This window comes from Condylura cristata, unplaced genomic scaffold (assembly GCF_000260355.1).
Source record: "Condylura cristata isolate star-nosed mole 26May11 unplaced genomic scaffold, ConCri1.0 scaffold00008, whole genome shotgun sequence".
NCBI lineage: Eukaryota > Metazoa > Chordata > Mammalia > Eulipotyphla > Talpidae > Condylura > Condylura cristata.
In genome coordinates this window covers 12,985,128-13,006,864 of record NW_004567109.1, presented here as the reverse complement: position 1 = coordinate 13,006,864, position 21,737 = coordinate 12,985,128, and the positions used below count along the sequence as shown (strand labels likewise).

General features: G+C 39.5%; 1 protein-coding gene across 1 annotated transcript in view; it reads left to right on the top strand.

The window, feature by feature from the left end:
- Positions 1 to 2,254: 2,254 nt before the first annotated feature.
- Positions 2,255 to 21,737, top strand: part of WASF2 (WAS protein family, member 2) — a 57,062-nt gene continuing 37,579 nt past the window's right edge. The window contains exon 1 of the mRNA XM_004678674.1: positions 2,255 to 2,426. The gene's annotated coding sequence lies outside the window, so the exon portion shown is untranslated. The remainder of the gene's footprint in view (positions 2,427 to 21,737) is intronic.

Genomic DNA, 21,737 nt, shown 5'->3' with positions numbered 1-21,737 from the left:
CTTATCAAGTGCCTTTGTGTGCTGGAGTGCTATATACACATTTCCATATTGAGTCCTGCCCACCACCTAAAAATCTGTCATTATTCCCATTTCTCAGAAAGTAGAGCTGAGGCATGGACGGGTGTGACTGCTCTGGATCACACTGTGTGAAGTAAGACGGCAGAACCAAGATTCGAACCCAGGTAGGTTGGCCTTAAAGACTCATTCCTTCAGGGAATGAGTCTATCAGAAAAGTACAGAGACCTGTGAAGAACAGCCCCACTTTCAAATCAAGCTTCTCAGGCCCTGTGCCTCCAGTGTCATCCCTCCTCATTGTCACTATCCCCATTGGCCTGGATGCTTCCTCACCTTTCTCTTGACCTGTGATACTTCTGTAATCATCCTGTTGACCAGCTTTCTGAGACACGATCACCTCTTCAGGAAGCCTCCTCTGATTCAACTCCCTCCCTAACATTCACTCTCATAAACACAGTGGACTTTGCTTTCTTGTTCCTTATCACCATTTCTAACTGTATTCTGATTTGTCTGACCTTTGTTTAACTACTTTCTTCCTCACAAACCTAAGCCCCATGAGGGTCTTTTTGAGTCTGTTTTGCTCACCACTACGGCTACACCACCACAGGCCTCTACATGGGTAACACTTAACTTTTTATTGAATGGATGATTCCATGATGAATTAATAGCTAGTAGATACTTTATATACGTGACTCATTAATTCCACAATTAACTAGCTTACCGAATCCTCACAAATGCCCTGTTGTTCCCATTTTAGAGAAGGTGACACTCAAAGAGCTAGAAAGTGGTGGAGCTAGGTTAATCGCAGATTAATCTGATCCCAAAACCGTGCTTCTGTGCAACACCTGTTGCCTCTCAGGTCCTGGTGATCACAGTCAGGGTTTAAATAGTCTTTGGTAGTCAGACTGCTTGTCCAAATTTGAGCCTGGAGGTCACAAACTCTCTGTTCTTACATTGTTGGCTGTTTTTCCTTCCACTGCCTTCTTGGGAGCTTCGTTTCTAAAGATGGAAAAGAACTAGGGATTACAGGCAAGGCAGTGCTTCTGGGGAAAACAATCCTGCAGTGAAAAGTCCCCTGTTCTGAGAGTAAAGACACCCAGATTTAAGTCCTGACCTGGAGACTTCCTGGCAGAAGACCCAATATGGACTCACCGCAGTCCACGTTGGAGAAAATAGCTGAGGCTCACCCCTAAGATGAATTCCGCCCCCCTCCAACCTTGGTGATTAACATTAGTTGTGTGTCTCCTGTTCTTAAGAGTAACCTGGAGTGGCCAGAGAAATGGGGTACTGACCTGGCATCCACAATTCTACCTGGGAAGCTAAGGGCGTGAGGGATAGAAATACTGGGAGGGAGAAGTACAGGAATGTTAACAAGATATGTATGTGAGTCCCAGGATTTTTCAAATTCCCAGGATAAGTATGGAGGCTCAGTCGTCTTTTCTCCAATGTGGACAGTCTCTGACTTAAGGGAGTTGCTCTACAGAATTAAGTGCGGTATTATTATTGTGACTGTCAAATTGATAAACAACTGCAGCCCTTATCACCTGGAGCACTAAGACTAACTTATGTATGAACCTTCAACAAACATTTCAGGGTCTGATGCAGACACCATCATTCCTATTTTGCAGAAGGATAAATTGAGGCAAAGGTCTGGTAAATTCAGGTACATGTCTGAAGTTCCTGAGTCAGGTGGGGATTGAACCAGGACCCAGTCACCCCACCCAGTCCTAGGGAGCCTGGCCTCGCCCCGGAAGGATCCCTTAGCAGCAGGGCAGGAGCCCGTGACTCACTCGCCCCACCCTACTTTCGGCTTGGCCAGAGACCTGGAGGGAAGGAACAAAAGTATCTTGCAGTTTGAGGGGTGTCTGCAGAAAGTTCATGGGCTTGGCCCTTTTCTCTCATCAAAAATACTGACTCTTCCAGCTCTAAAACAAGAATTCGCCCTTTAATAAACTTTGTACGTGTTTTCACACTTTCTTAGGTGGGCTTTTCCTATCATGAATGTAGGAGTTGATTTAGTTTAATCTCCACCCCCATTTCACTTGGTTTGTCCCCCGCTGTTTACTCCGATTGCGGAAGTAGCTCGGGTGGAGCTCTCCGGACGGGACCTTTCAGTACGTCTTTTGCGTAGTTATTTAACTGGCATTTCACTTAGGCCAATCGGATGCTCGGGAGCCGCAGGAGGGTGGGGCAGAAAACCAATCAGCGCCTTTGGCGGGGTGTGGCTGCGTCCCGGGGCGGGGAATCGCGTAATGGCGGACGCGGGCCGGGCGAGCTCGGCTGGGGGCGTAGCGCGCTGAGGGGGGTCAGGTTGTGTGGCAGCGCGCGACGCGGCCCGCGGGAACAGACCCCGTGTGGAGACGGGCGTCCGGCCGGCCCCTCTACCTCCGAGGGTGACCGCGCGAGACCAGGTGAGCAACAAGTCCTCGCGGGCGGGCCCCGCCGTGAGGCGCGGGGCCGGGCCGGGCCGGGCTGCCCTCCCGGGCCGCACTGGGTCCAGGGGAGAGGGTACCTGCCTCCCGCCTTGGATGTGCAGAGTGGTCCTTGCAGGGTGGCGACTTACTCCACACTCTCCTCCGCAGGCTTGGGGGTGGGGGGCGGCGGGAGTGTACTGGAGATCCCCCCCCATACTTGAGGGGCCTCGAGTTTGTGGGGCTGCAAAAGTGCCCCAACCTGATCAGACTCTGTCACCAACTTGCTGTGTGACCTTGGGCAAGTCACTTCGTCCTCAGGGCCTCAGTTTCCCCATTTGTAAAACGAAGGCTTTGCAGGCAGGTGGTATGAGTTGGAGCCCAGATGCTATCTGAGCACTTCAGCAAGTTCTTCCAGGGGTGGAGCCTCAGTTTCCATCTCTGGGCCATGAGGGTTTGAGATGCTCTTCGAGCCACCCAGCCTGCCAGGTTGCTGAGCCTGGAAGAGAGGAAAGTGCGAGAGGGAACAATCACACGTGTGTGTGTGTGTGTGTGTGTGTGTATAGAGTGTGTGTAAGAGTGTGTGTAGAGGGTGGTCTGTTGAGTAAGGAGAGTTGGCCATAGGGGGTCTTTCAGGATTCTGGATGGACACCTCACCACTACCACCGCTATGGGGTGGAGTCGAATTGTCTTGGTCCTCCAGGACTCCTAGAGCTTCTGAGACGGGGATATTTTATACAGTTCTCTCTAGAATCAGAGAAAAGGCAGTAATCCTTGGGTGTTGTGATTGAAATTTAGGGTCAAAAGAATTCATGAGGAGGGAAGACATTTATTATGACCCTACTGTGTGCCAGACTTTGGTTAAGTTTAAGTTTATAGTCTTACTTAATTTTTGCAGCCATTTTGGGAATTTACAAATAAGAAAACTGAGTTTCAGAAGAATTAAGTAATTAGTCCAGGGTTACACAGCGAGGTGCTTTGCTTACCAAAATTCAGGTGTACCTTTTATATAGTACTGCTTATCTCAGGTCACCATGCTTCATTCCCTCTGAGAATCAAGAGGCAAGGGGAAGTCACTGTCCACTGAAAAAAAAGTTTACTTGGCCACAAAGGAGGAAGAGGTCTGGTCCTAGACACTTGATTTGACCTCTGGCTTGAGGACAGGTTTGATCTCCTATGGTTAATAAGTTCACCCTCTTTGTTAATCTGCGAGCTGAAAAGGACCATCTCTAAATTGTAAAAAGTCATTTTTAATGTGTCAGAAAACTCAGTTGGGGTCCTGGTGGAGGAGCCTGTAGAAAGTTCACCAGCTATTTTATTGGTGCCAACCCAGTAACTTTTACTCCTTCCTAAGAAAGCCCCATTTTCTTGGGATGGGAGACAGTTCCCATTTGTTAGTTTAGATTTCTTTGAATTTCAGGGGTGAATGGTTCAATAGCCTGCCTCTGATTAAGTATAATGTTTCTTTGTGCTCCCTGTTATCTGACTTCTCTGATGAGTGAAGATTGTGGACCTAAGTGGGAGGTAGTTAGGTACTATCAGTTGAAGCCCTTAATTTTCCCAAAACCTTAGAGCTTTTGGTTAATCAAAATGGTAGGACCCAGAGTGGGTATTGTTCTCATATGTCAATGGAAGGGAAGAAAATTGGAAGAGGAAGTTGCTGAGAAAGAGGGCGTTTCATAGCAGTGGAGCCAATATGTATTTCTTTGTTTGAAATTCTAAAACCAGAAGAGCAGCAACCTAAGAAGGAAGGAAAGAACTATGAAACTCTTCTTCCCGTTCAGATACCTAAGATTATCTCTGTCTGACGCTCTGCCTTCACAGAAAAAGCCAGTTGTAATTTGTTAAACGATCACAAAGTGTATTCTAAAATTTTAAATCTCAAATCCTCTGAGGTCAATTCTTTAAAAGAATATTTGATTGAGAACATTATCAGTAAATGATCCTTTTTCCCAGCCTAATTATCAATGATAGTCTTTGGGCCTATCCTAAATGTTACTTAAATTAGTGGATTTCAACTAAAGAGATTTAGATACTGGATGGTGTGAATGACACCATCACTTGAAAAATCTTCAGTGGTGTTTTTGGGTTTGACATTTGTTAAAGTTTTTTAATGCTTTATTTTCCAGGATTGTATATATGTGAGTAGTTGTTAAGACACAGAATTTATTGCATGTGAGATATAGCTTTATTCTCAGTATTAGTTTTATTTTCTGTATAAGATTTAGCCTTAATTAGTATACCAGTCAGTAGTACCTTGGGACCAAGAAAAAAGTTCTTGGGGCCAGATGTGTTTTGAATTTAGGAGTTTTTGGATTTCAGAAAAGGAATATGGTACATGCACCGGGTGTTATGTAACATTCCAGGGAGGGGTATGCCCCTCTCTGGGGAATGTCTTGTAATCAGACACATTATTTCTGTAGGAAAATGTCAGAATATTCACACCAACTGGGATAAATAAATACTACAAATAACCTTATGTCATCTCATGTCAGACTTTGCTTCCAAGTAAATAATGAAAAACTTACTTTTCACATTCTTTTGAATTTTGGAGTTGAAGTTATGGGGTTGTGGATCTCTGTGGGAAAAAAACTTATATGATGACAAGAACAATTACAAGGAAAAATACTGTGAACCAAGCTAATTTTAAGCCTGAGTCCCCAAAAACATAGAAGACATCTTTTGGGGGGTTTCTTTCATCTAATAATCTTGTTCTAATTAAGCTATACCTAAACTGCATTGCTTCTTAAGTACTGAGTTTTAAAATAACATCACTGATCTTTGTTTTAGGTGCTAGAATGACACACTACCCCTCCATACCTCTTATGTTTTTTTTTTTAACCATAAAAATAATTTTAAGGTCTTGTGCTCATCTGTTTTTACTTAGCAATTCAGAGAATTGTTTCTGTTTCCCCCCATGTAATTAAGAATAAGAGTAATTAGGTGAGGATCTACAGATTCAAAGTTAGAGAATTTAAAGCTGATATTCCCTTCATGTTCGTCTTTAGTATGAGATTATTACTGCTGGATAGGACTTGGGTAAAACATTTTTTATTTTTAATTTACAAAGCCTCCACAATTTGCACATTTTGGTGAGGAGTTTGCTATTATTTCTCTAGAGTATTTTTACTTTTAAGTATATGCTACATAAGAAACTTGAGTTTACCAGGCTTATATGAATATGTATGATTTAAGGCACCAAGTATCTTCAGGTGCAAATTTTAAAAACTTAGTCTACTCTTTTCTCAGATATTTCAACTATAGAGTGAAATGGACTGTTATTGTTGGAGGATAAAGAATTATTTCTTCTCTTTATAAGAATCCCTGTAACAGCATTCATTTGAAAGGTGGTGGCCTTCAAGATAGCATATAACCTGATCTGTGGCCTTCAATTCCTCCTCCTACATGGGGTGTTTTCATAGTTCTTGAGATGGTACTTTCTTCGTCTGATAAAAGGGATATCAGGAGCTACGGGTGGAGCCTGTATAAACTTCAACTTGGGAATTTAGACTACCTGTTTCTATTATTAGTAGTGATAATTTTGCAAAAGGATTATAAATTAGTGGACTGACAGCCTTTTCCAACTCACTCTGTTGTTACTATGGATTTGTTCTGCAAGACAGAAACTGTATCTTACACTTGTTTTGTATTCATTAATGCCTAAAGACCAGGACATCAAACTTTGTCTTGCACCAGAACTTACCATTAAAAAAATATTCACATCTGGTCTGAGAGTTCTAATGTCAATATGTAGCCAGGGTTAAGAATCACTGACATAAGGACTTGTAGGTATTTAATAAATACACGTTGACTGATTTGGTATTGGTTCTCACATGAGTTGGGTATAAGGGAAGCCAGATTTTTTCATAAAGTAGAATGAATAGCTTTCTACAATACCCACACACATCTGACTATTGGCTTATTTGGATCATAGTTCACTAGCGACTCTGCCAGCATCTCCACTCTTATTTTTGTGGCCGAGGCAGGATTAGATACAGTCTATGTTAGCAAGTGACTGAAAATTTGTATAGTCCTTAGTTAATGTCTATAGACTAAGATTGATTAGGGTGACATGTTAAACTGGGAATAAGTAGAATTGCAAGAATTCTTGAGGAATTGACTGAGGGAGGTGGGCTGCTGGCATGGGAAGAAATGGAAAATTGTGATTACACTGGGTCTCCAATGCATGGCACAATATATGGAGCATAATAGCTATTCCATTGCTTGAAGAGTTATTTATTTATGCATAGAAAATCTGGGGTAGGGCCCTCCCTGGTGGTGCAGTGGGTTAAAGTACAGCACACGAAGCTGTCCACAGCCGCTGCAGGATGAGTTCAATCTCAGGCCAGGGAGGTGACCCACATGGGGCAGCAGACTTCTGTCTCACCTGCTGCTCCCCTTAGCAGTGTACTTCATCATTCTGCCTATTTTGCTCCCCACTCTGACAGTGAGGGGCAGGCAGGTCTACTGCTAAGAGGGGAACAGCGGGCAAGACAGGAGAGGTCTGCTGTGCCATGTGGGTCAGTACCCTTGCCAGTTATCGAACTCAGGCTGCAGTAGTCATAAGCATGGTAGCAGCGAGACTTAACCCCTAGCCACAACGGAGGCCAAGGTATTTTGTATCTTTTTGTTGATTGAAGAAATGAATGACATAAGGTGTTTCCTGTTCATCCATTAGCAGTGAGTTAAGATGTCATCTATTTTGTGAAGCCTCCTTGGGAAAAGTTGAGTGACTTTCTTGTGTGTTTTGTCTTTTGTTAAAGTACTTACCAGACTGTCAAATATAATATCAGACAGATTACAAATACATTTTCCCCTACCTGACAGTGAGCTCCTTAAGGTCAGGAGTATATTCATTTTTGTGAGACTAGCAATCACTACACAAAAAGGCCTACTAGATGCTAATATTGCTTAAAATATGGCCTCTTTCTTCTGGCTCTTTTTTTGAGGTTTCATTTTCGTCTATTTTATGGTCTTCCTTTTCAGCTCAGACCAGCAAACATTGTTGAGTGTCTCATAGGTCTTTCTTGAACTTTGGGTAATTTCTTAACCTTGGCACTATTGACATTTTGGATAAATCTGTATTGTGAGGTGCTGTCTTGTGCATTGGGAGATATTTGGCAGCATCCCTGGTTTTTGTGCACTACTCAGTAGCACCAGACCCTCACTAGTGTTGACAACCAAAAAGTGTCTCCAGATATTGTTACGTGTCCTCTGGGGGGAAAAATTGCTCCCTATTGAGAATTACTGTATCAATGGTAGGGATAGTGGAGTTGTAGAGGGAAATGAAGATAGATGTCCTCAGGTGTATGTTTTTATTCCTCCTTTCTGGTTATATAGTCTCTTTGTTTTTGGTTTTTGCATAAAAAGGCAAAAATAGAGAAAATAAAGAAGTGACAACTGAAATAGCTCCATTATTTTCACTCTGTTCAATTTTTTTTATTTGGTTTAAAAATATTAGAGCAGTACAGATAGCTGAATTATATATGCTTATTATGCTCGTTACTTAAATTCAATTTCTATCACTGACTAGATGGCATGAAGAGATAATTAGAACATTTACTACCTTTTATAAAAGACTTTTTCAGCAAAGCTCATAGTGAAAAGTGTAATGCCTAAAGAATAGCCAGGTTATTTTCGCAGAAAACCACAAAAAATTTTTTCGTTGTTTTTGTTAAATAGACAGACACATTAAAAAAAAAGATCTATTTATTTATGCATACAAGAGCTGGGATGCAGGTCAGAGGTGCAGTAATGTGAGAGGATTCACCGGAGACAGTGGGGAGCAGAACAGGTAGATCCACTGAAATACACTGCCGAGGGGAGCAGCAGATGAGACAGGAGAAGTCTGCTGTGCCTTGTGGGTCATCTCCTGGTGGGGGTTCGAACTCATGTTGCAGTGGTTTCAGATTGCTTCATAGTGCTGAGACTTGATCCCTTGCACCATGGGGGAGGCTCCTTTCATAGAGGACTTAATAGGACTTGTCAGGATTCTTGGCTAATTTTTGAGCTTCCTGGCTAAAATATTTTCTTTTCTCTCTTCTTTAGTGTTTTTGTTTAATTTTGCTAAAATACATCTTTTGGTGTCCCTGAAAGGATACTTTACAACTCTAAAGACCACCTTTATCTAATTAACATTTTTGCTAAGCTCACTATGTTTTGTAATAGGTAGCTTGGTCAAGGCAATGGTTCGTGGTCTTTTGGGCATTCATATAATAATAACAAATTAGTAGTAACATTTGGGCACTTGGTCCAACTCTCTCCAACAAAACAAACATTATGATCGTTCATATGCCTTAGTCACCACTAAAGTGAAGTTGAATGAGTGTTTTTTTTCCTGTTCATTTGAAGTTATGAATGGTACTCTAGAGAATTTGAATGTATAGTTATGAATGGTATCTCAGAATAGTTACCATTTATGCAAATGAAAAACACTTCTTAAATTAGAAACCAAACAGAATTGAATTAGAAAAGAGAAGAATAGAAGCAAGAATTGTTGAATGCTTGCAGAGGAAATAATGTTCACATATAGAAGTATCTTAGAAAAATTTGTTCTTCATGATTTTATATGCTAATAAAGAAAAACAGTGTGAGATTGATAGGAGAGGCTATTAAACTTTGTGATTCTACTTTTCAAACTGTTTTTCTTTCCTGGTAAAATACAGAAAGTCTGAGATATACTCTTAGTTGTAAGAGTGTTTCTAGTTGAATAGAATTAACTTTTTTATTTTTAGACTACAGAAGCCCTTTGGGGAAGAAGTAAATCAATTCAGTTCCACTTTGAGCGAATATGTGGGAATGCATATATACTTATTTACACACATATATGTCATATGACTTAAAGTGACACTTAACCTTGGTAATTGACATAGTAAAGTGACCAGAGCAATATTTTTACTCTTAAGTATTTAGAATAGAGATCTACCCCCAGCACTTGAGATGTGGCTCAGGGTAGTTGACTAGCATCCTTAAAGTCATCTAATACATAACAACCTAATACAAATCCTGCTTTTATTTTTATTTTTTTTTGAGGCTTTTTAAAGATAAAATTCACATACAGTGAAGTGGCATAGAAATGCAGTTACATAATTAGGTGAATTTTGACTAATGTAAACTCATATTTAGACAAAACTCTAATCAAGACAGATTATTTCCATAATTCTCCAAAACTCCCTCATACAAACTTTCTAGTCAACTGCCCACCGTCTTACAGGTAACCACCTCTGACTTTATTCACTCGTATTAATTTTGCCTGTTCTTGATTCCTTCAGTATGCACAACATGTACTCTTTGGTGGCTGAATTCTTCTGAGACTCGTGCACATTGATGAATTTGAAACCAAATGTGACATTTCTCTAAACTTTGTTACAGGTCTCCCCTGGTGTCCTAGGGGTTGTCAGTGCTAGCACAATGGCTGCCGTGAGGTTAGCCCCAGCCAGGGAGGTGACCCACGTGGGTAACAGACTGCTCCTGTCTCCGGCTGTTCCCCTTAACAGTGTATTTCAGTAGATCTGCCCATTCTGGCCCTCACTCTCTCAGGTGACTCCTATTACCACCCCCATACCTCTGGCCTGCACCCCACTTCTATGCATAAATAAAATTAATAATAATAATAATAAAGTTTGTTCCAAACAGTTCCAAACTGTAACTCTTAACTTCTTATTCTTATACCACATCTTTTTGTTTTGGTATTTGCATGTACTTACTTCCCTTTTTCAATTAACTCAAGATTTTTTTTGTTTTAAAAATTTCTTTAAAATTCTAAAAGTAATACACACTCATTGTAACAAATTACACAATCAGAAGTGAATAAAGAGTGAAAGTTTGGGTCTTCCTTGGTGGCTCAACAGGTTTAAAGCACAGCACTATGAGGCGGTCCACAGCCACTGCAGCAGGTGTTCGATTCCTAGCCGTCTGGGGAGCTGGCCCACATGGCACAGCAGACCTCTCCTGACCCTCCTGCTACCCCCCTCAGCAGTGTACTTCGTCAGTCTGCCTGTTCTACTTCCCACTCTGTCTCTGGTGAATCCTCTCACCTCACATCTCTGGCCTGTACCCCGGTTCTTGTGTGCATAAATAAATAAATCTTTTTTAAAAAGGTGAAATTTCTTCAGGTTTATTTTTATTTCTGCTTTTTTCTTGCAATTATGAAAATAATGAGTACTTTTTTAAAATGCCTAACTTAAAAAATAAGTTGAAAATAAGAAGCATCCGTAATTCCACCAGTGAGCATTTTGTATTTTCCTCCTTTTCTGTTCTTTGTTTACCTTAGCTGAGACCGTAATTTAGGAATTTTGAAGCTCTCCCTGCTTTTTTCAATTGAGGTACAGTTACCTGTAGCATTCATAATAATTCTGATATTTGTATATAATGTGAAATAATCACATTAAGTCTAGTTACAAAACAAGTTTTTTTTTCTCTTGAGATGAAAACTTGCAAGATCTTTTTTTTTTTAAAGAAATATTCCATTATTGTAAGATTTTTGCTTATCTTGCATAGAAGAACTGGGTGGGGGCCGGGGGAAGAGGATTCACCAGACACGGAGTGGGGAACAGAACAGGCAGATCCTCTGAAACACTGCTGAAGGGAGCAGCGGGTGGACTAGGAGAGGTCTGAGGTGCACGTGGGTCCGCTGCCTGGCCGGGACTGAGGCACTGTCCTCCATGCTGCAGTTGTTGGCCGTGGCTTCACTTCCTTGGCACCACCTGGGAAGCCCTCATCTTTATGTTTTTTGACATAAATATTTCATCTTTCTGATTCTAAAATCTTCATTTAAAAAATATTGTTTATTGTTTCTTCAGACTTATAACTGCTTTTTAACTTCTAAGATTCGATGCAGTAGTCTGCTTACCTCTTGTTTCCTATTATAGTCACTTTTCTATATCTATAGCTATAGTAAAAAAAAAACATCTGTGCGAACATAAAAGTGTCTGTGTTTTGGTCTTTTTAGAGACCTTTGCAGGCCTCCTCCATCTATTTTTTGGTGCTGTGATGACCACAACTGCACAGTCTATTCTTGGTACAGATACACATTGGTTTGTACCAGGACAGGATAATGTGTTCTGTGTTGCCAAATCTTCACAATTATAGTCAGCATTTTGTTGTCTTTTTGTAGCCGTACTCAGAGTACAGTCCAGGGAAACCTTTCCCTTATAACAGGTGGCTTTAGGGCTCATCATCTGATAATTACAGTTTGGACTACTTTTCCATTACCGCATTACCTTGTTTTTGTCTACATGAAAGCTGTTTTCGACATTTCTTGACATAACTTTACACAGTAATATTACTTCTAGCTACTGCTGTAGAGTCATCTGCAAGCTGGGATGATTTCATTAGTTTTTTCCTAGGTAATTTTTTAAAGAAAGTTAAAGTTACTTACGGAGTTCAGCATCAGTCTCCAGGGAATTCCTTTTGCTTATACATCTTTAGGTGTATGATTTCTTTCTTTCTTTCTTTTTTTTAATACATATAAGAGCTAGGATATAGATAGGCCAGAGGTGCAGGAGGTTGGTGAGAGGGTTCACTGGAGACAGAGTGGGGAGCAGAGCAGGTGGGTCTACTGAAATCCACTGCTGAAGGGAGCAGTGTGCCAGATAGGAGAGGTCTGTTGCACCATGTGGGTCAGGTCTCTGGCCAGGAATTGAACTAGTCTTATAGTGCTGACTTAACCCTTTGTGCCACCAGGGAGGCCCCAGATGTGTAACTTTCTAAATGAAGTCTCATAGTGGAGAAAGAGATAGTCTTCTAAATCATACTTACTGTTTTTAATAGACTGAAAGGTTTTGTTGTTGTTTTTAATTCTGTTTCTTACTATAACTTGGTCCTTTCTCTTCATTTGTGTATATATATTACCTGAAACCTTGCAGATAGTAGATTCTCTTTAAAATTTTGTTATATTACATGTTAAACAATAAAGTAATGCTTAATATTGGGTTATTTTATATTCAGCAAATTTACTGAGTAACTACTGCGTGTTCAGTAAATGAATACAACTTAGTGACTGTAAGAGGCAAGGTTCCTGCTTTATTTTTAACTTTTCCAATTTTATTGGGTTATAATTGACAAAATCTTAAATACTTCAAAATAACTTGCTGTATGTATATACTGTGAAATGATTACCACAGCCAAGCCAATTAACACATCTATCATTTCACAGTTGCCATTAATAATAGTAGTGTAATTTTTATTTAAAATTATTATGTCTTAGAACTCTAGCAATGAAAACTTTTGAATTAGCAATAGTGCTTATTAAACAATTTTATAGTAGCTTTAATGAGATATTACTGGCATATAATAGGCCACCTATATTTTAAATGTGAAATTTGCTATTTTTATTTATTTATTTTTTTAAAGATTTATTCATACGGAACTGGGGTACAGGCCAGAGGTGCAGGGGAGGTGAGAGGATTCACCAAAGACAGAATGGGGAGCAGAACAGGCAGATCTACAAAGTACACTGCTGAGAGGAGCATTGGGTGAGACGGGAGAGGTCTGCTGCGCCATGTGGATTGCCTCCAGGGCTGGGCATTGAACTTGCTCTGAACTTGCTCTAAAGCAGCCAGCTTGCAGTGCCAAGTCCTAACTGGTTGCACCACCAGGGCGGGCCCAAATTTGCTAAGTTTTGACATATGTATACACCAGTGAAACTGCTACCACAGTCAAGATAATGAATATATCCATCACCCCTAAATGTTTCCTCCTGCCCTCCTGAAGTTGCAATGAACATTTGTATATGTCTTTGTAAAGGTATTTCTTTTTGAATTTTAAAACTGAGATATAGTTTATATGCCAAGTAATTCACCGATTTAAAATGTGTAGTTCAGTGCGTGTTTTGTATTAAAGACTTAATTTATTTATGCGTATAAGAAGTGTGATCTAAACCAGCGGTGCAGGGTATAAGAAGAATCACCAGACAATGGGGAGCAGAACAGGCAGTTCTACTGAAATTCACAGCTGAGAGGAGCAGCGGGCAAGACAAGAGAGGTCTGCTGTGCTAGGTGGGTCACTTCCCTGCTTGGGGATTGAACTCATGCTGCACTGGCTGGCCATAGCTTGATAGCACTGATACTTTAACCCTTGCACCACCTAGTTAAGTATTTTTTTAAGGTTGCTTCCAAGGTTGTGTAACTTTAGCACTGTCTGATTTCCAAGCATTTTTATACTCTTTGCACTCCTCATTTCCTCCTCCACGCCCCCTCTCCATCTTAGGCAACCACTGTATGGATTTGTCCATTCTGAACATTTCCTTAAATTCAGTCATATAATATATATACTTTGTGGCCACTTCCTCTCACATAGTATACTCTTTTCAAGGTTCATTCACATTGTAACATGTATTAGTGCTCTATTCCTTTTATTGTCTGAATTACATTCCACTGTATGGGTGTGCCACATTTATCTATTTATATGTTGATTGGCATTTGATTTGTTCCGACTTTTTGACTATTAGGAATAATGGTGCTGTAAATATTCACATACAGGGTTTTTTGTGTGTGTGACATGATTTTCATTCTTTTGAGTATAAACCTATGGGTGGATTCGCTGGGTCATATCACTCTGTGTTTGAGGAACTGGCACACTTATCCAAAGTGATTGCACCATTTTACATTTCTTCCAGCAATATATGGCTCCAATTCTTTCACATCCTCACCAACATTTCTTACCTGTCTTTTTGATTATGGTGAGAAGTGATAATCTTGTGTTTGACATGCTTTTTTCTAATAACTAATGATGTTGAACCTTTTTTCATGTGTTTGGTAACTTTTTATTTCTTCTTTGGAGAATGTGTATTTAAGTGTTTTGTGTATTGTTATAGTGGGTTAGTTCTCCTTTTATTGCATTAGTTATTCTTTATATATTCTGGTTATATGTCCCTTATCAGAGCTACAAGTATGTTCTCCCATTTCTGTAGGTTGTTTTTTCGCTTTCTTGATAATGTCTTTTTTTTCCCCAGTAGTTTATTTTTCCATCATTTTGTGCATTTTTGTGTAATCCCCTGGGCTCCCCATCACCAAATCACCCATGTGCCATCACCAGAGTCTAGTGCATTTCCCTCCTCCCACTGTTTTTGATCCCATTCCCCACTCCACCCCCATAAAAAATGTCTCTGGAATATAGCTGTTCATCATTATTATTATTTTCTCACTTGGTCCATTAAATTCCTGCTATGAGTGAAACCATCCAGTATTTTTCCTTTTCTTTCTGGCGTATTTCACTAAGCATGATCTTCTCCAGCTCTATCCATGTTGCTGCAAAAGGCATGTGCTTATTTTTTTGGTTGCTGAGTAATATTCCATTGTGTATATGTACCACATCTTTCTAATCCAGTCATCCGGTAATGCCTTTTAAAGTACATTACAACATATTTGGGGGCACCCTCCCTGGTGGCACAGCAGGTTAAAGTGCAGCACTATGAGGCTAGCCATAGCCACTTTAGTACCAGTTCCATCCTTGGCCAGGGAGGTGGCCACATAGCACAGCGGAACCTTTCCTGTCTCACCTGCTGCTTCCTTCAGGAGTGTACTTCGTCAGTCTGCCTGTTCAGCTCCCCACTCTGTCGTTGGTGAATCCTCTCACCGCCCCTGCACCTCTGGCCTGTGCCCCAGTTCTGTATATATATAAGTAAACAAATCTTTAAAAAAAAAAATAAAAATAAAAGTACAACTAACCAAAGGAAAAAAATTAATTGTATGTCATAAAAAATATGCTTTATTTTAGGGATCCCCCCCTGGCGGCACAGTGGCTTAAATCACAGCACTATGAAGCTATTGCAGCCACTACAGGACATGTTCTATCCCCAGCCAGGGAGGTGACCCACGTGGCACTGCAGACTTCTCCTGACCCTGCTCCCCTCAGCAGTGTATTTTAGTCAGTCTTCCTGTTCTGCTCCCCACTCTGTCTGGTGAATCCTCCTACCCCCTACATCTCTGGCCTGTACCCCAGTTCTGTATGCATAAATAAAGAAATCTTTAAAAAAAGTTAGTTGTACTGTTAAATAAAAAAAATAGATATCTCCCCCCCAAAAAAGAATTTGTGCTTTTATAGATCATATCCAAGAACTACTGCTTACTCTAAGATTGAGAAGGTTTACAAATTAGGTTTTCTTCTAAGAATTTCTACTTCTGGATCTTATATGTAGATGTTGACCACTTGAGTTAGTTTTTGTGCATGGTGTTTATTAAGTAGGGGTCCAATTTAATTCCTTTGTGTGTGGTTATCCAGTTGTCCCAGCACTGTTGAGAGAGTTTTTTTCCACGTTGAATTTTCTTGCACCTTTGTCAGCTACTGGTTGACAGTATATACTTGGGCTTATTTCTGGATTCTTAATTCTGTTCTGTAGTCCAAATTTCTTAAGTCAGTATCACAGTCTTGATTACTGTGACTTTTTGGTAAATTTTGGAATAAAAAAGTGTGAATCCTTGAATCCTTCAATTTTTTTCTTCTTTTCCACTTTGAAAGTGCTAAATTTACCTTTGTACTTCCATATGAATTTAGTGTCAGTTTGTCACTTTCTGCAAAAAATGCCAGTATGGGTCTTGATAGTGATTTTATTAGTCTGTGGATTAATTGGGGGCTTATTGCCATTTTAACAATATTAAGTCAGTCCATTAATAAATGTTGCCATTTTGTTTATTGTGCTCTAATTTTTCCTGTTCCGTAGTCTTTAGTGAACAAGTATTATACTTTTGTTAAATTTACTTAGAATTTTGTTCATTTTGGTGCTATTATAAATTAAATTATTTTCTTAATTTCACTTTCAGATTGTTTATTGTCCATGTGTAGAAATTCAGTTGATTTTGTATAATGATATGCCCCGCTGCCTTGATTCTGACATTTTTTCGATGCGGATTCCTTAGCATTTTGTATATATAAGATCATGTCATCTGCAAATAGAGATAATCTTATTTCTTGCTTTTCCACCCTCATGCCTTTTTTCCGTCTTGTCTGATTGCCCTGGCTATACCCTACAATACAATGCAATAGTTTTTGAAGCAGATCTCTAACTATTTCATTGTAAATGTTTCAGCATATATTTTAAGATATCTTGTCCTGCCCGCTTGTTAAAGGAGTCTGGCATGGCAGGGAAGGGGGCCATCATTGGCCTTGTGGCCAGCGTGGCAGCTGTTGGATCACCAGGCTCTTGGAGGTACAACAGAGACTTGAGTTTTGAAGATGTATGTGAAGGTTGTGATAAATCTTTTCTTAAAACTTGTCAAAGAGGATGACTGAAAAACAGTAGGAAAACAACTGCATGTAATGAGGTAACTGCCTGCCAGTGAAACTTTTAATCTTTAGCTGTAGTGTTTAAAAATTCTCCATTGTCTCAAAAGTGTGGCATGCACCGTTTTGGGAGGAAAATGTAGAATCAGTCAAAAAGACATGAAGCTAGTGACCGAAATTATTATTTTATTTGCATTGACCATCTCATAATAATTGCATATTAAAAAGTCTCTAAAATACAAGTACTACCTCATTGGAACTTAATGACATTAGCCTAGTCACATCCCTAGTACTTTATTTTTTTTAAAGATTTATTTATTTATGCACATAGAACTAGAGTACAGGCCCAGTTCTATGTGCAGTCGCTGCCCAGTGCAGGGACAGTGAGAGGATTCACCAGAGACAGAGTGGGGAGCAGAACAGGCAGATCAGCGAAGTACACTGCTGAGGAGAGCAGTGGGCACGACAGGAGAGGTCTGCTGCGCCACATGGGTCAGCTCCCTGGCCAGGGATCAAACTTAGGCAGCAGTGGCTGGTGATAGCTTGATAAAGTTGAGACTTTAACCCCTGCACCACCAGGGAGGCCCAGAATGCTAGGTCTTTGAACTTAGTAATTACTCAGTAAGTACTTGTTGAGTGAAATACTGCAAATAATGTTCCTGGTGGCAGAATACTAGATTAAATGAACTCTTGAGTTATTAATCAACCCCATCATCTGTTGGACGTATCCTTTGGATATATTTTTCTCCTTTAAAAATATACAGGAAATTTCAAACATATGGATATAGCGAGGGTGATATAATGAATTCCTATGAACCCATCACTCACCTTCAACAATTATTGACTCATGGTCAATCTTGTTTCATCTTTACTATAACCTGGTTCTCAACCCGTATTGGATTCTCTTGAAACAAATCCCAACCATCAAAACATTTTTTGGTAAATAATTTAAGTATGTACCTATAAAAGATGAAAGAGAAATACTTCTTTTTTAATTTTATAACAGTTTATTTTTACATCATTTTGCACATATATATTTTTTTCCATGTCAGTTGAATCCCCACGGGCTTCCCATCACCAAGTCACCTGTGTGCCATCACCATAATCCTGTGCACTTCCACCCCCCTCCCATTTTTGCCCCACCCCCACACTCCACCCCCGCAAAATGTCTCTGTTATATGGTTGTTCGTTATTTTTGTTATTTTCTCGTCTGGTCCATTATACTCCTGCTATGAGTGAAACCATCCGGTATTTTTCTTTCTCTTTCTGGCTTATCTCACTAAGCATGATCTTTTCCAGCTCCATCCAAGTTGCTGCAAAAGACATGTGTTTCTCTTTTTTGGTTGCTGAGTAATATTCCATTGTATATAGGTACCACATCTTTCTAATCCAGTCATCTACTTTTGGGCATTTGGGCTGCTTCCATGTTTTTCCAATTGTAAATAAAGCAGCAATAAACATGGGGGTGCAGGTATCTTTTTCAATCAGTGTTTTTATGTCTTTTGGGTAGATACCTAGGAGTGGGATTGCTGGGTCGTAGGGAAGCTCCATGTTTAGCAGTTTGAGGAACCTCCAAACAGTTTTCCATAGTGGTTGTACTAGTTTGCATTCCCACCAGCAGTGCAGGAGAGTTCCTTTTTCTCCACATCTTCGCCACATTTGTTGTTGCTAGTTGTTTGAAGATGTGCCATTCTCACTGGGGTGAGGTGGTATCTCATTGTGGTTTTAATGTGCATCTCCCTTATTACGAGTTATGTTGAACATTTTTTCATATGCTTGTTGGCCATCTGCATTTGAAAGAGAAATACTTTTAAAAAACATAAACAGAGTAAGTCATCAGCTATGTTCAATTAATGTTCAGATTTCCATAATTACTTTTTCTTCCTCTCTCTTTTCATCCTTTCTAAACATTGGGCTCATTCAAATCAGGTTCCAAAAATGTTCCATACATTGATTTGGTTTATATGACTCCTAAATCTCTTTGAATCTATAGGTTCTCTTGCCCTTTTTTTCCATTTTTGTTGTTGTTGAAGAGAGTCAGAGTTCTATAGTTTTCCCATTTCTGGCTTTCATTAATGGAATTTCTAAATTTGACTCATTTAGAAATGTTCCTCTGTCTCCTGAGTTCTCTGTAAACTAGTTGTTAGATCTAGAAAAGCATTGTCTAATAGAAATGAAATTTAGATTTCATAATAGGCTCATTAAAAAGGTAAAAATGTGACCCTCCCTGGTCACAAGGGGTCAAAGCGCAGCACTATGAGGAAACACAGAGTTCCATCCCCAGCCAGGGAAGTGACCCACATGGAGCTGACCCACATGGCACAGCAGACCTCTCCAGAACCACCCCGCTGCTCCCCTCAGCAGTGTACTTCATCAGTCTGCCTGTTCTGCTCCCCACTGGTGAATCCCCTCACTGTCCCTACACCTCTGAGGAGAAGAAGAAACAGTTGAAATACATTTTAATATTTCCATTAATCTGATAGCTGGAAACTATTATTAATGAGAGAGAAGCTTTACCTTTTATGCTAAATCTTTGTGATTTGGTGTGCATATTATATTTACAGCAAGTACTAATTCATATAAGCTTCATTCCAAGTACTTGGTAGCTCAATAGTGGCTCCCTGTTGGGCCCCACAAGCTCTGGACACTTGGCCTGATTGGGTTCCTGTTTTGGCAGTAACGTTTTCATTACTGTGTGGAAGTGTATTCTCCCATTAGATGTCTCCTGTGTGTAGTGGCCATAGATAATGGCTACCTAAATCCTTTATTTCACTTGATGTTTACAAAATGATACTCTAATAATGTCATTCTTACACTTGTTAGCTGGAATACTTCAAAAAAGAAAAACACTTTACCTATCAACTCTGTGGTTACTCTGAGGTTTGATTTGTGTAGGGAAAGTGGGATAAATACTTGATTCATTATCTTTATCCTTTATTTATGACTTTTCAGAAAGTTGATTCCCTGACATATCCAAAGTGAATCAGTGACTTGTATTTTTTAATATCGTGAATTTAAGTTTTACCAGATTTGATATGTTTTACTCCATTGCAGTTACTGTTTTTCATGTTTAGTTTGTCCATCTAGGACCATCGGAGCGTCTTTAAGTTGACACCTGACTCCTTTTGACATAATTGTAGTATTCTTTGATAGTGTACTTTCATTTCTGGTGTAAGACGTACATTTCCTACCCCTCAGTCAGAGAACTCTGACCTTTTTAATGAAACCACATTATTTGCTCCTTCATCATTTTAAATAAGAAACTGAAGGTTGGGGAAGTATAGTCGCTTAACCAAGGTCACAGATTGATTTAGCAGCAAAATCTGGTCTAGAACCCCAGCCTTTTGACTTTAACTCTATGACAGTGTCATTTTTGTTCTGCTTCCTGAACCTGGTTTCTAAGACAGGTGATTAACTGCATTTGAGCTTCTGCTCTTAAGTCATCAGGAGAAGACAATTTTTGTGAGTCATCATTGGAGGGGCAATCAAACCTCATTAATTTGGGCTAATGGGGTATATCCTAGTGAGAGCGCTGTATGTTGTTTTTCTTTATATGTTTGAATCATACAGTAGCTGAAACTAGGCTAATAGTGTTACCAGGTTATTTTATTAGGTAGAGGTCCTTGTACCTGGTTTAATGAATAGCTGAGAATGGTGTGCATTTTAACTTTAATTGTATGTAAATTAGGCTCCTGAAAAGCATAAAAACAGCTCATTAAGCATTTCTCCTTACAATCTTATTTACACTGTTTCCTTTGCCAGTTTATTCTTTATTAGAGTGCAGAAGTAAACTTTAGCTCAGGTGTCTCAAGCTTTAAAGGTGTGACATCTATATTAATAAAGTATTGGCTTAAAGTACAGAGGATTTTTGAAAGAATATTTGAGAACATGCAGAAGAGCATCTGAAAGTCACATATCTGGCAGTTTTATCCAACCAGAATGCAGCTCCTTGCATTACTTTCAGTAAGCTGAAAGTGCTTTTGAGTGGCAGCTTTCTGAATGCTTCTTCACTTTACCTCAAAAGTAGCATTACCCTAGGGCTCACTCAGAGATAATTGTGTATATTAGGACAGGATCCAGGTGTGTTGGGACTGACTGTTGCCTCTTGGCTTTGTGTCCTAAAGTAAGTCACTTGACCTCTTGGAGCCTTAATTTATTCATCTGTAATGAGGTATAATACATGTTTTTTACCATGCTGACTTCTTGTGATTCAAATTAGCCAATTAATCAAATCACATAGTAGATATTTATTAAATTAATGAAATGATATAAAGTGCTTTTCTAACTAGAAATTTTGTATGAGCATAAGCATTATTAGAATAATATGGGCTTGATGCACTAATACATACTAATGGGCAGCAACATGACAGCAGAAGGAGATTCAAGATAACCATTCAGAACTTGACAATCATCTTACTACAGAGCCATATAGTCCTCACACCTCAGGAGCCTCTGAAAGCATATCTGATAGTCCCACTGCTGATGGGAAGACACTGAGTTACTGAAAAAAAGGTTAAATTATATTTCGAATATTCTGCCTAAAAATAATGGATGTACATGATATATTTTAGAGATTTTCTTAAAAATAGCTTCAAAATGCAATGTTTAATTATTTCCATTGCCTAACAATTCTATATCATGTGGAATCTGTCATTTCCTAAAAGGAGCTAATAGCTACACTATATGCCTGTAAGTATTCTGAATTCTTTATATTTACTCTTTTATTTCTCCCAATAATCTAGTGAGACATATTATTATTAGTCTCCATCTTATAGATGGGGTGACTGATGAACAGAGAGACTAAGAAATCCTCCACAACTTTGAACTAGGACCATGGTGAGAGGAAATATTGCCATAGTTATTACTGGGGCAACTAGAATTTAGATTTAAACTCTATGATAGATAATAATACTGTATCTTTGTTAAATTCCCTAATATATTTATTCTATAGTTTATTATTAGGATAACTCTCCAAAGGGTTTAGAGAGAGAACCGCCATATAGCCAACCAATTATCAAATAGTTAAAAAATTAGTAATAAAATTGTGGAGGGGTGGCAGGGGTTGAGAATTGAGAGAGAGAGAGAGAGAAA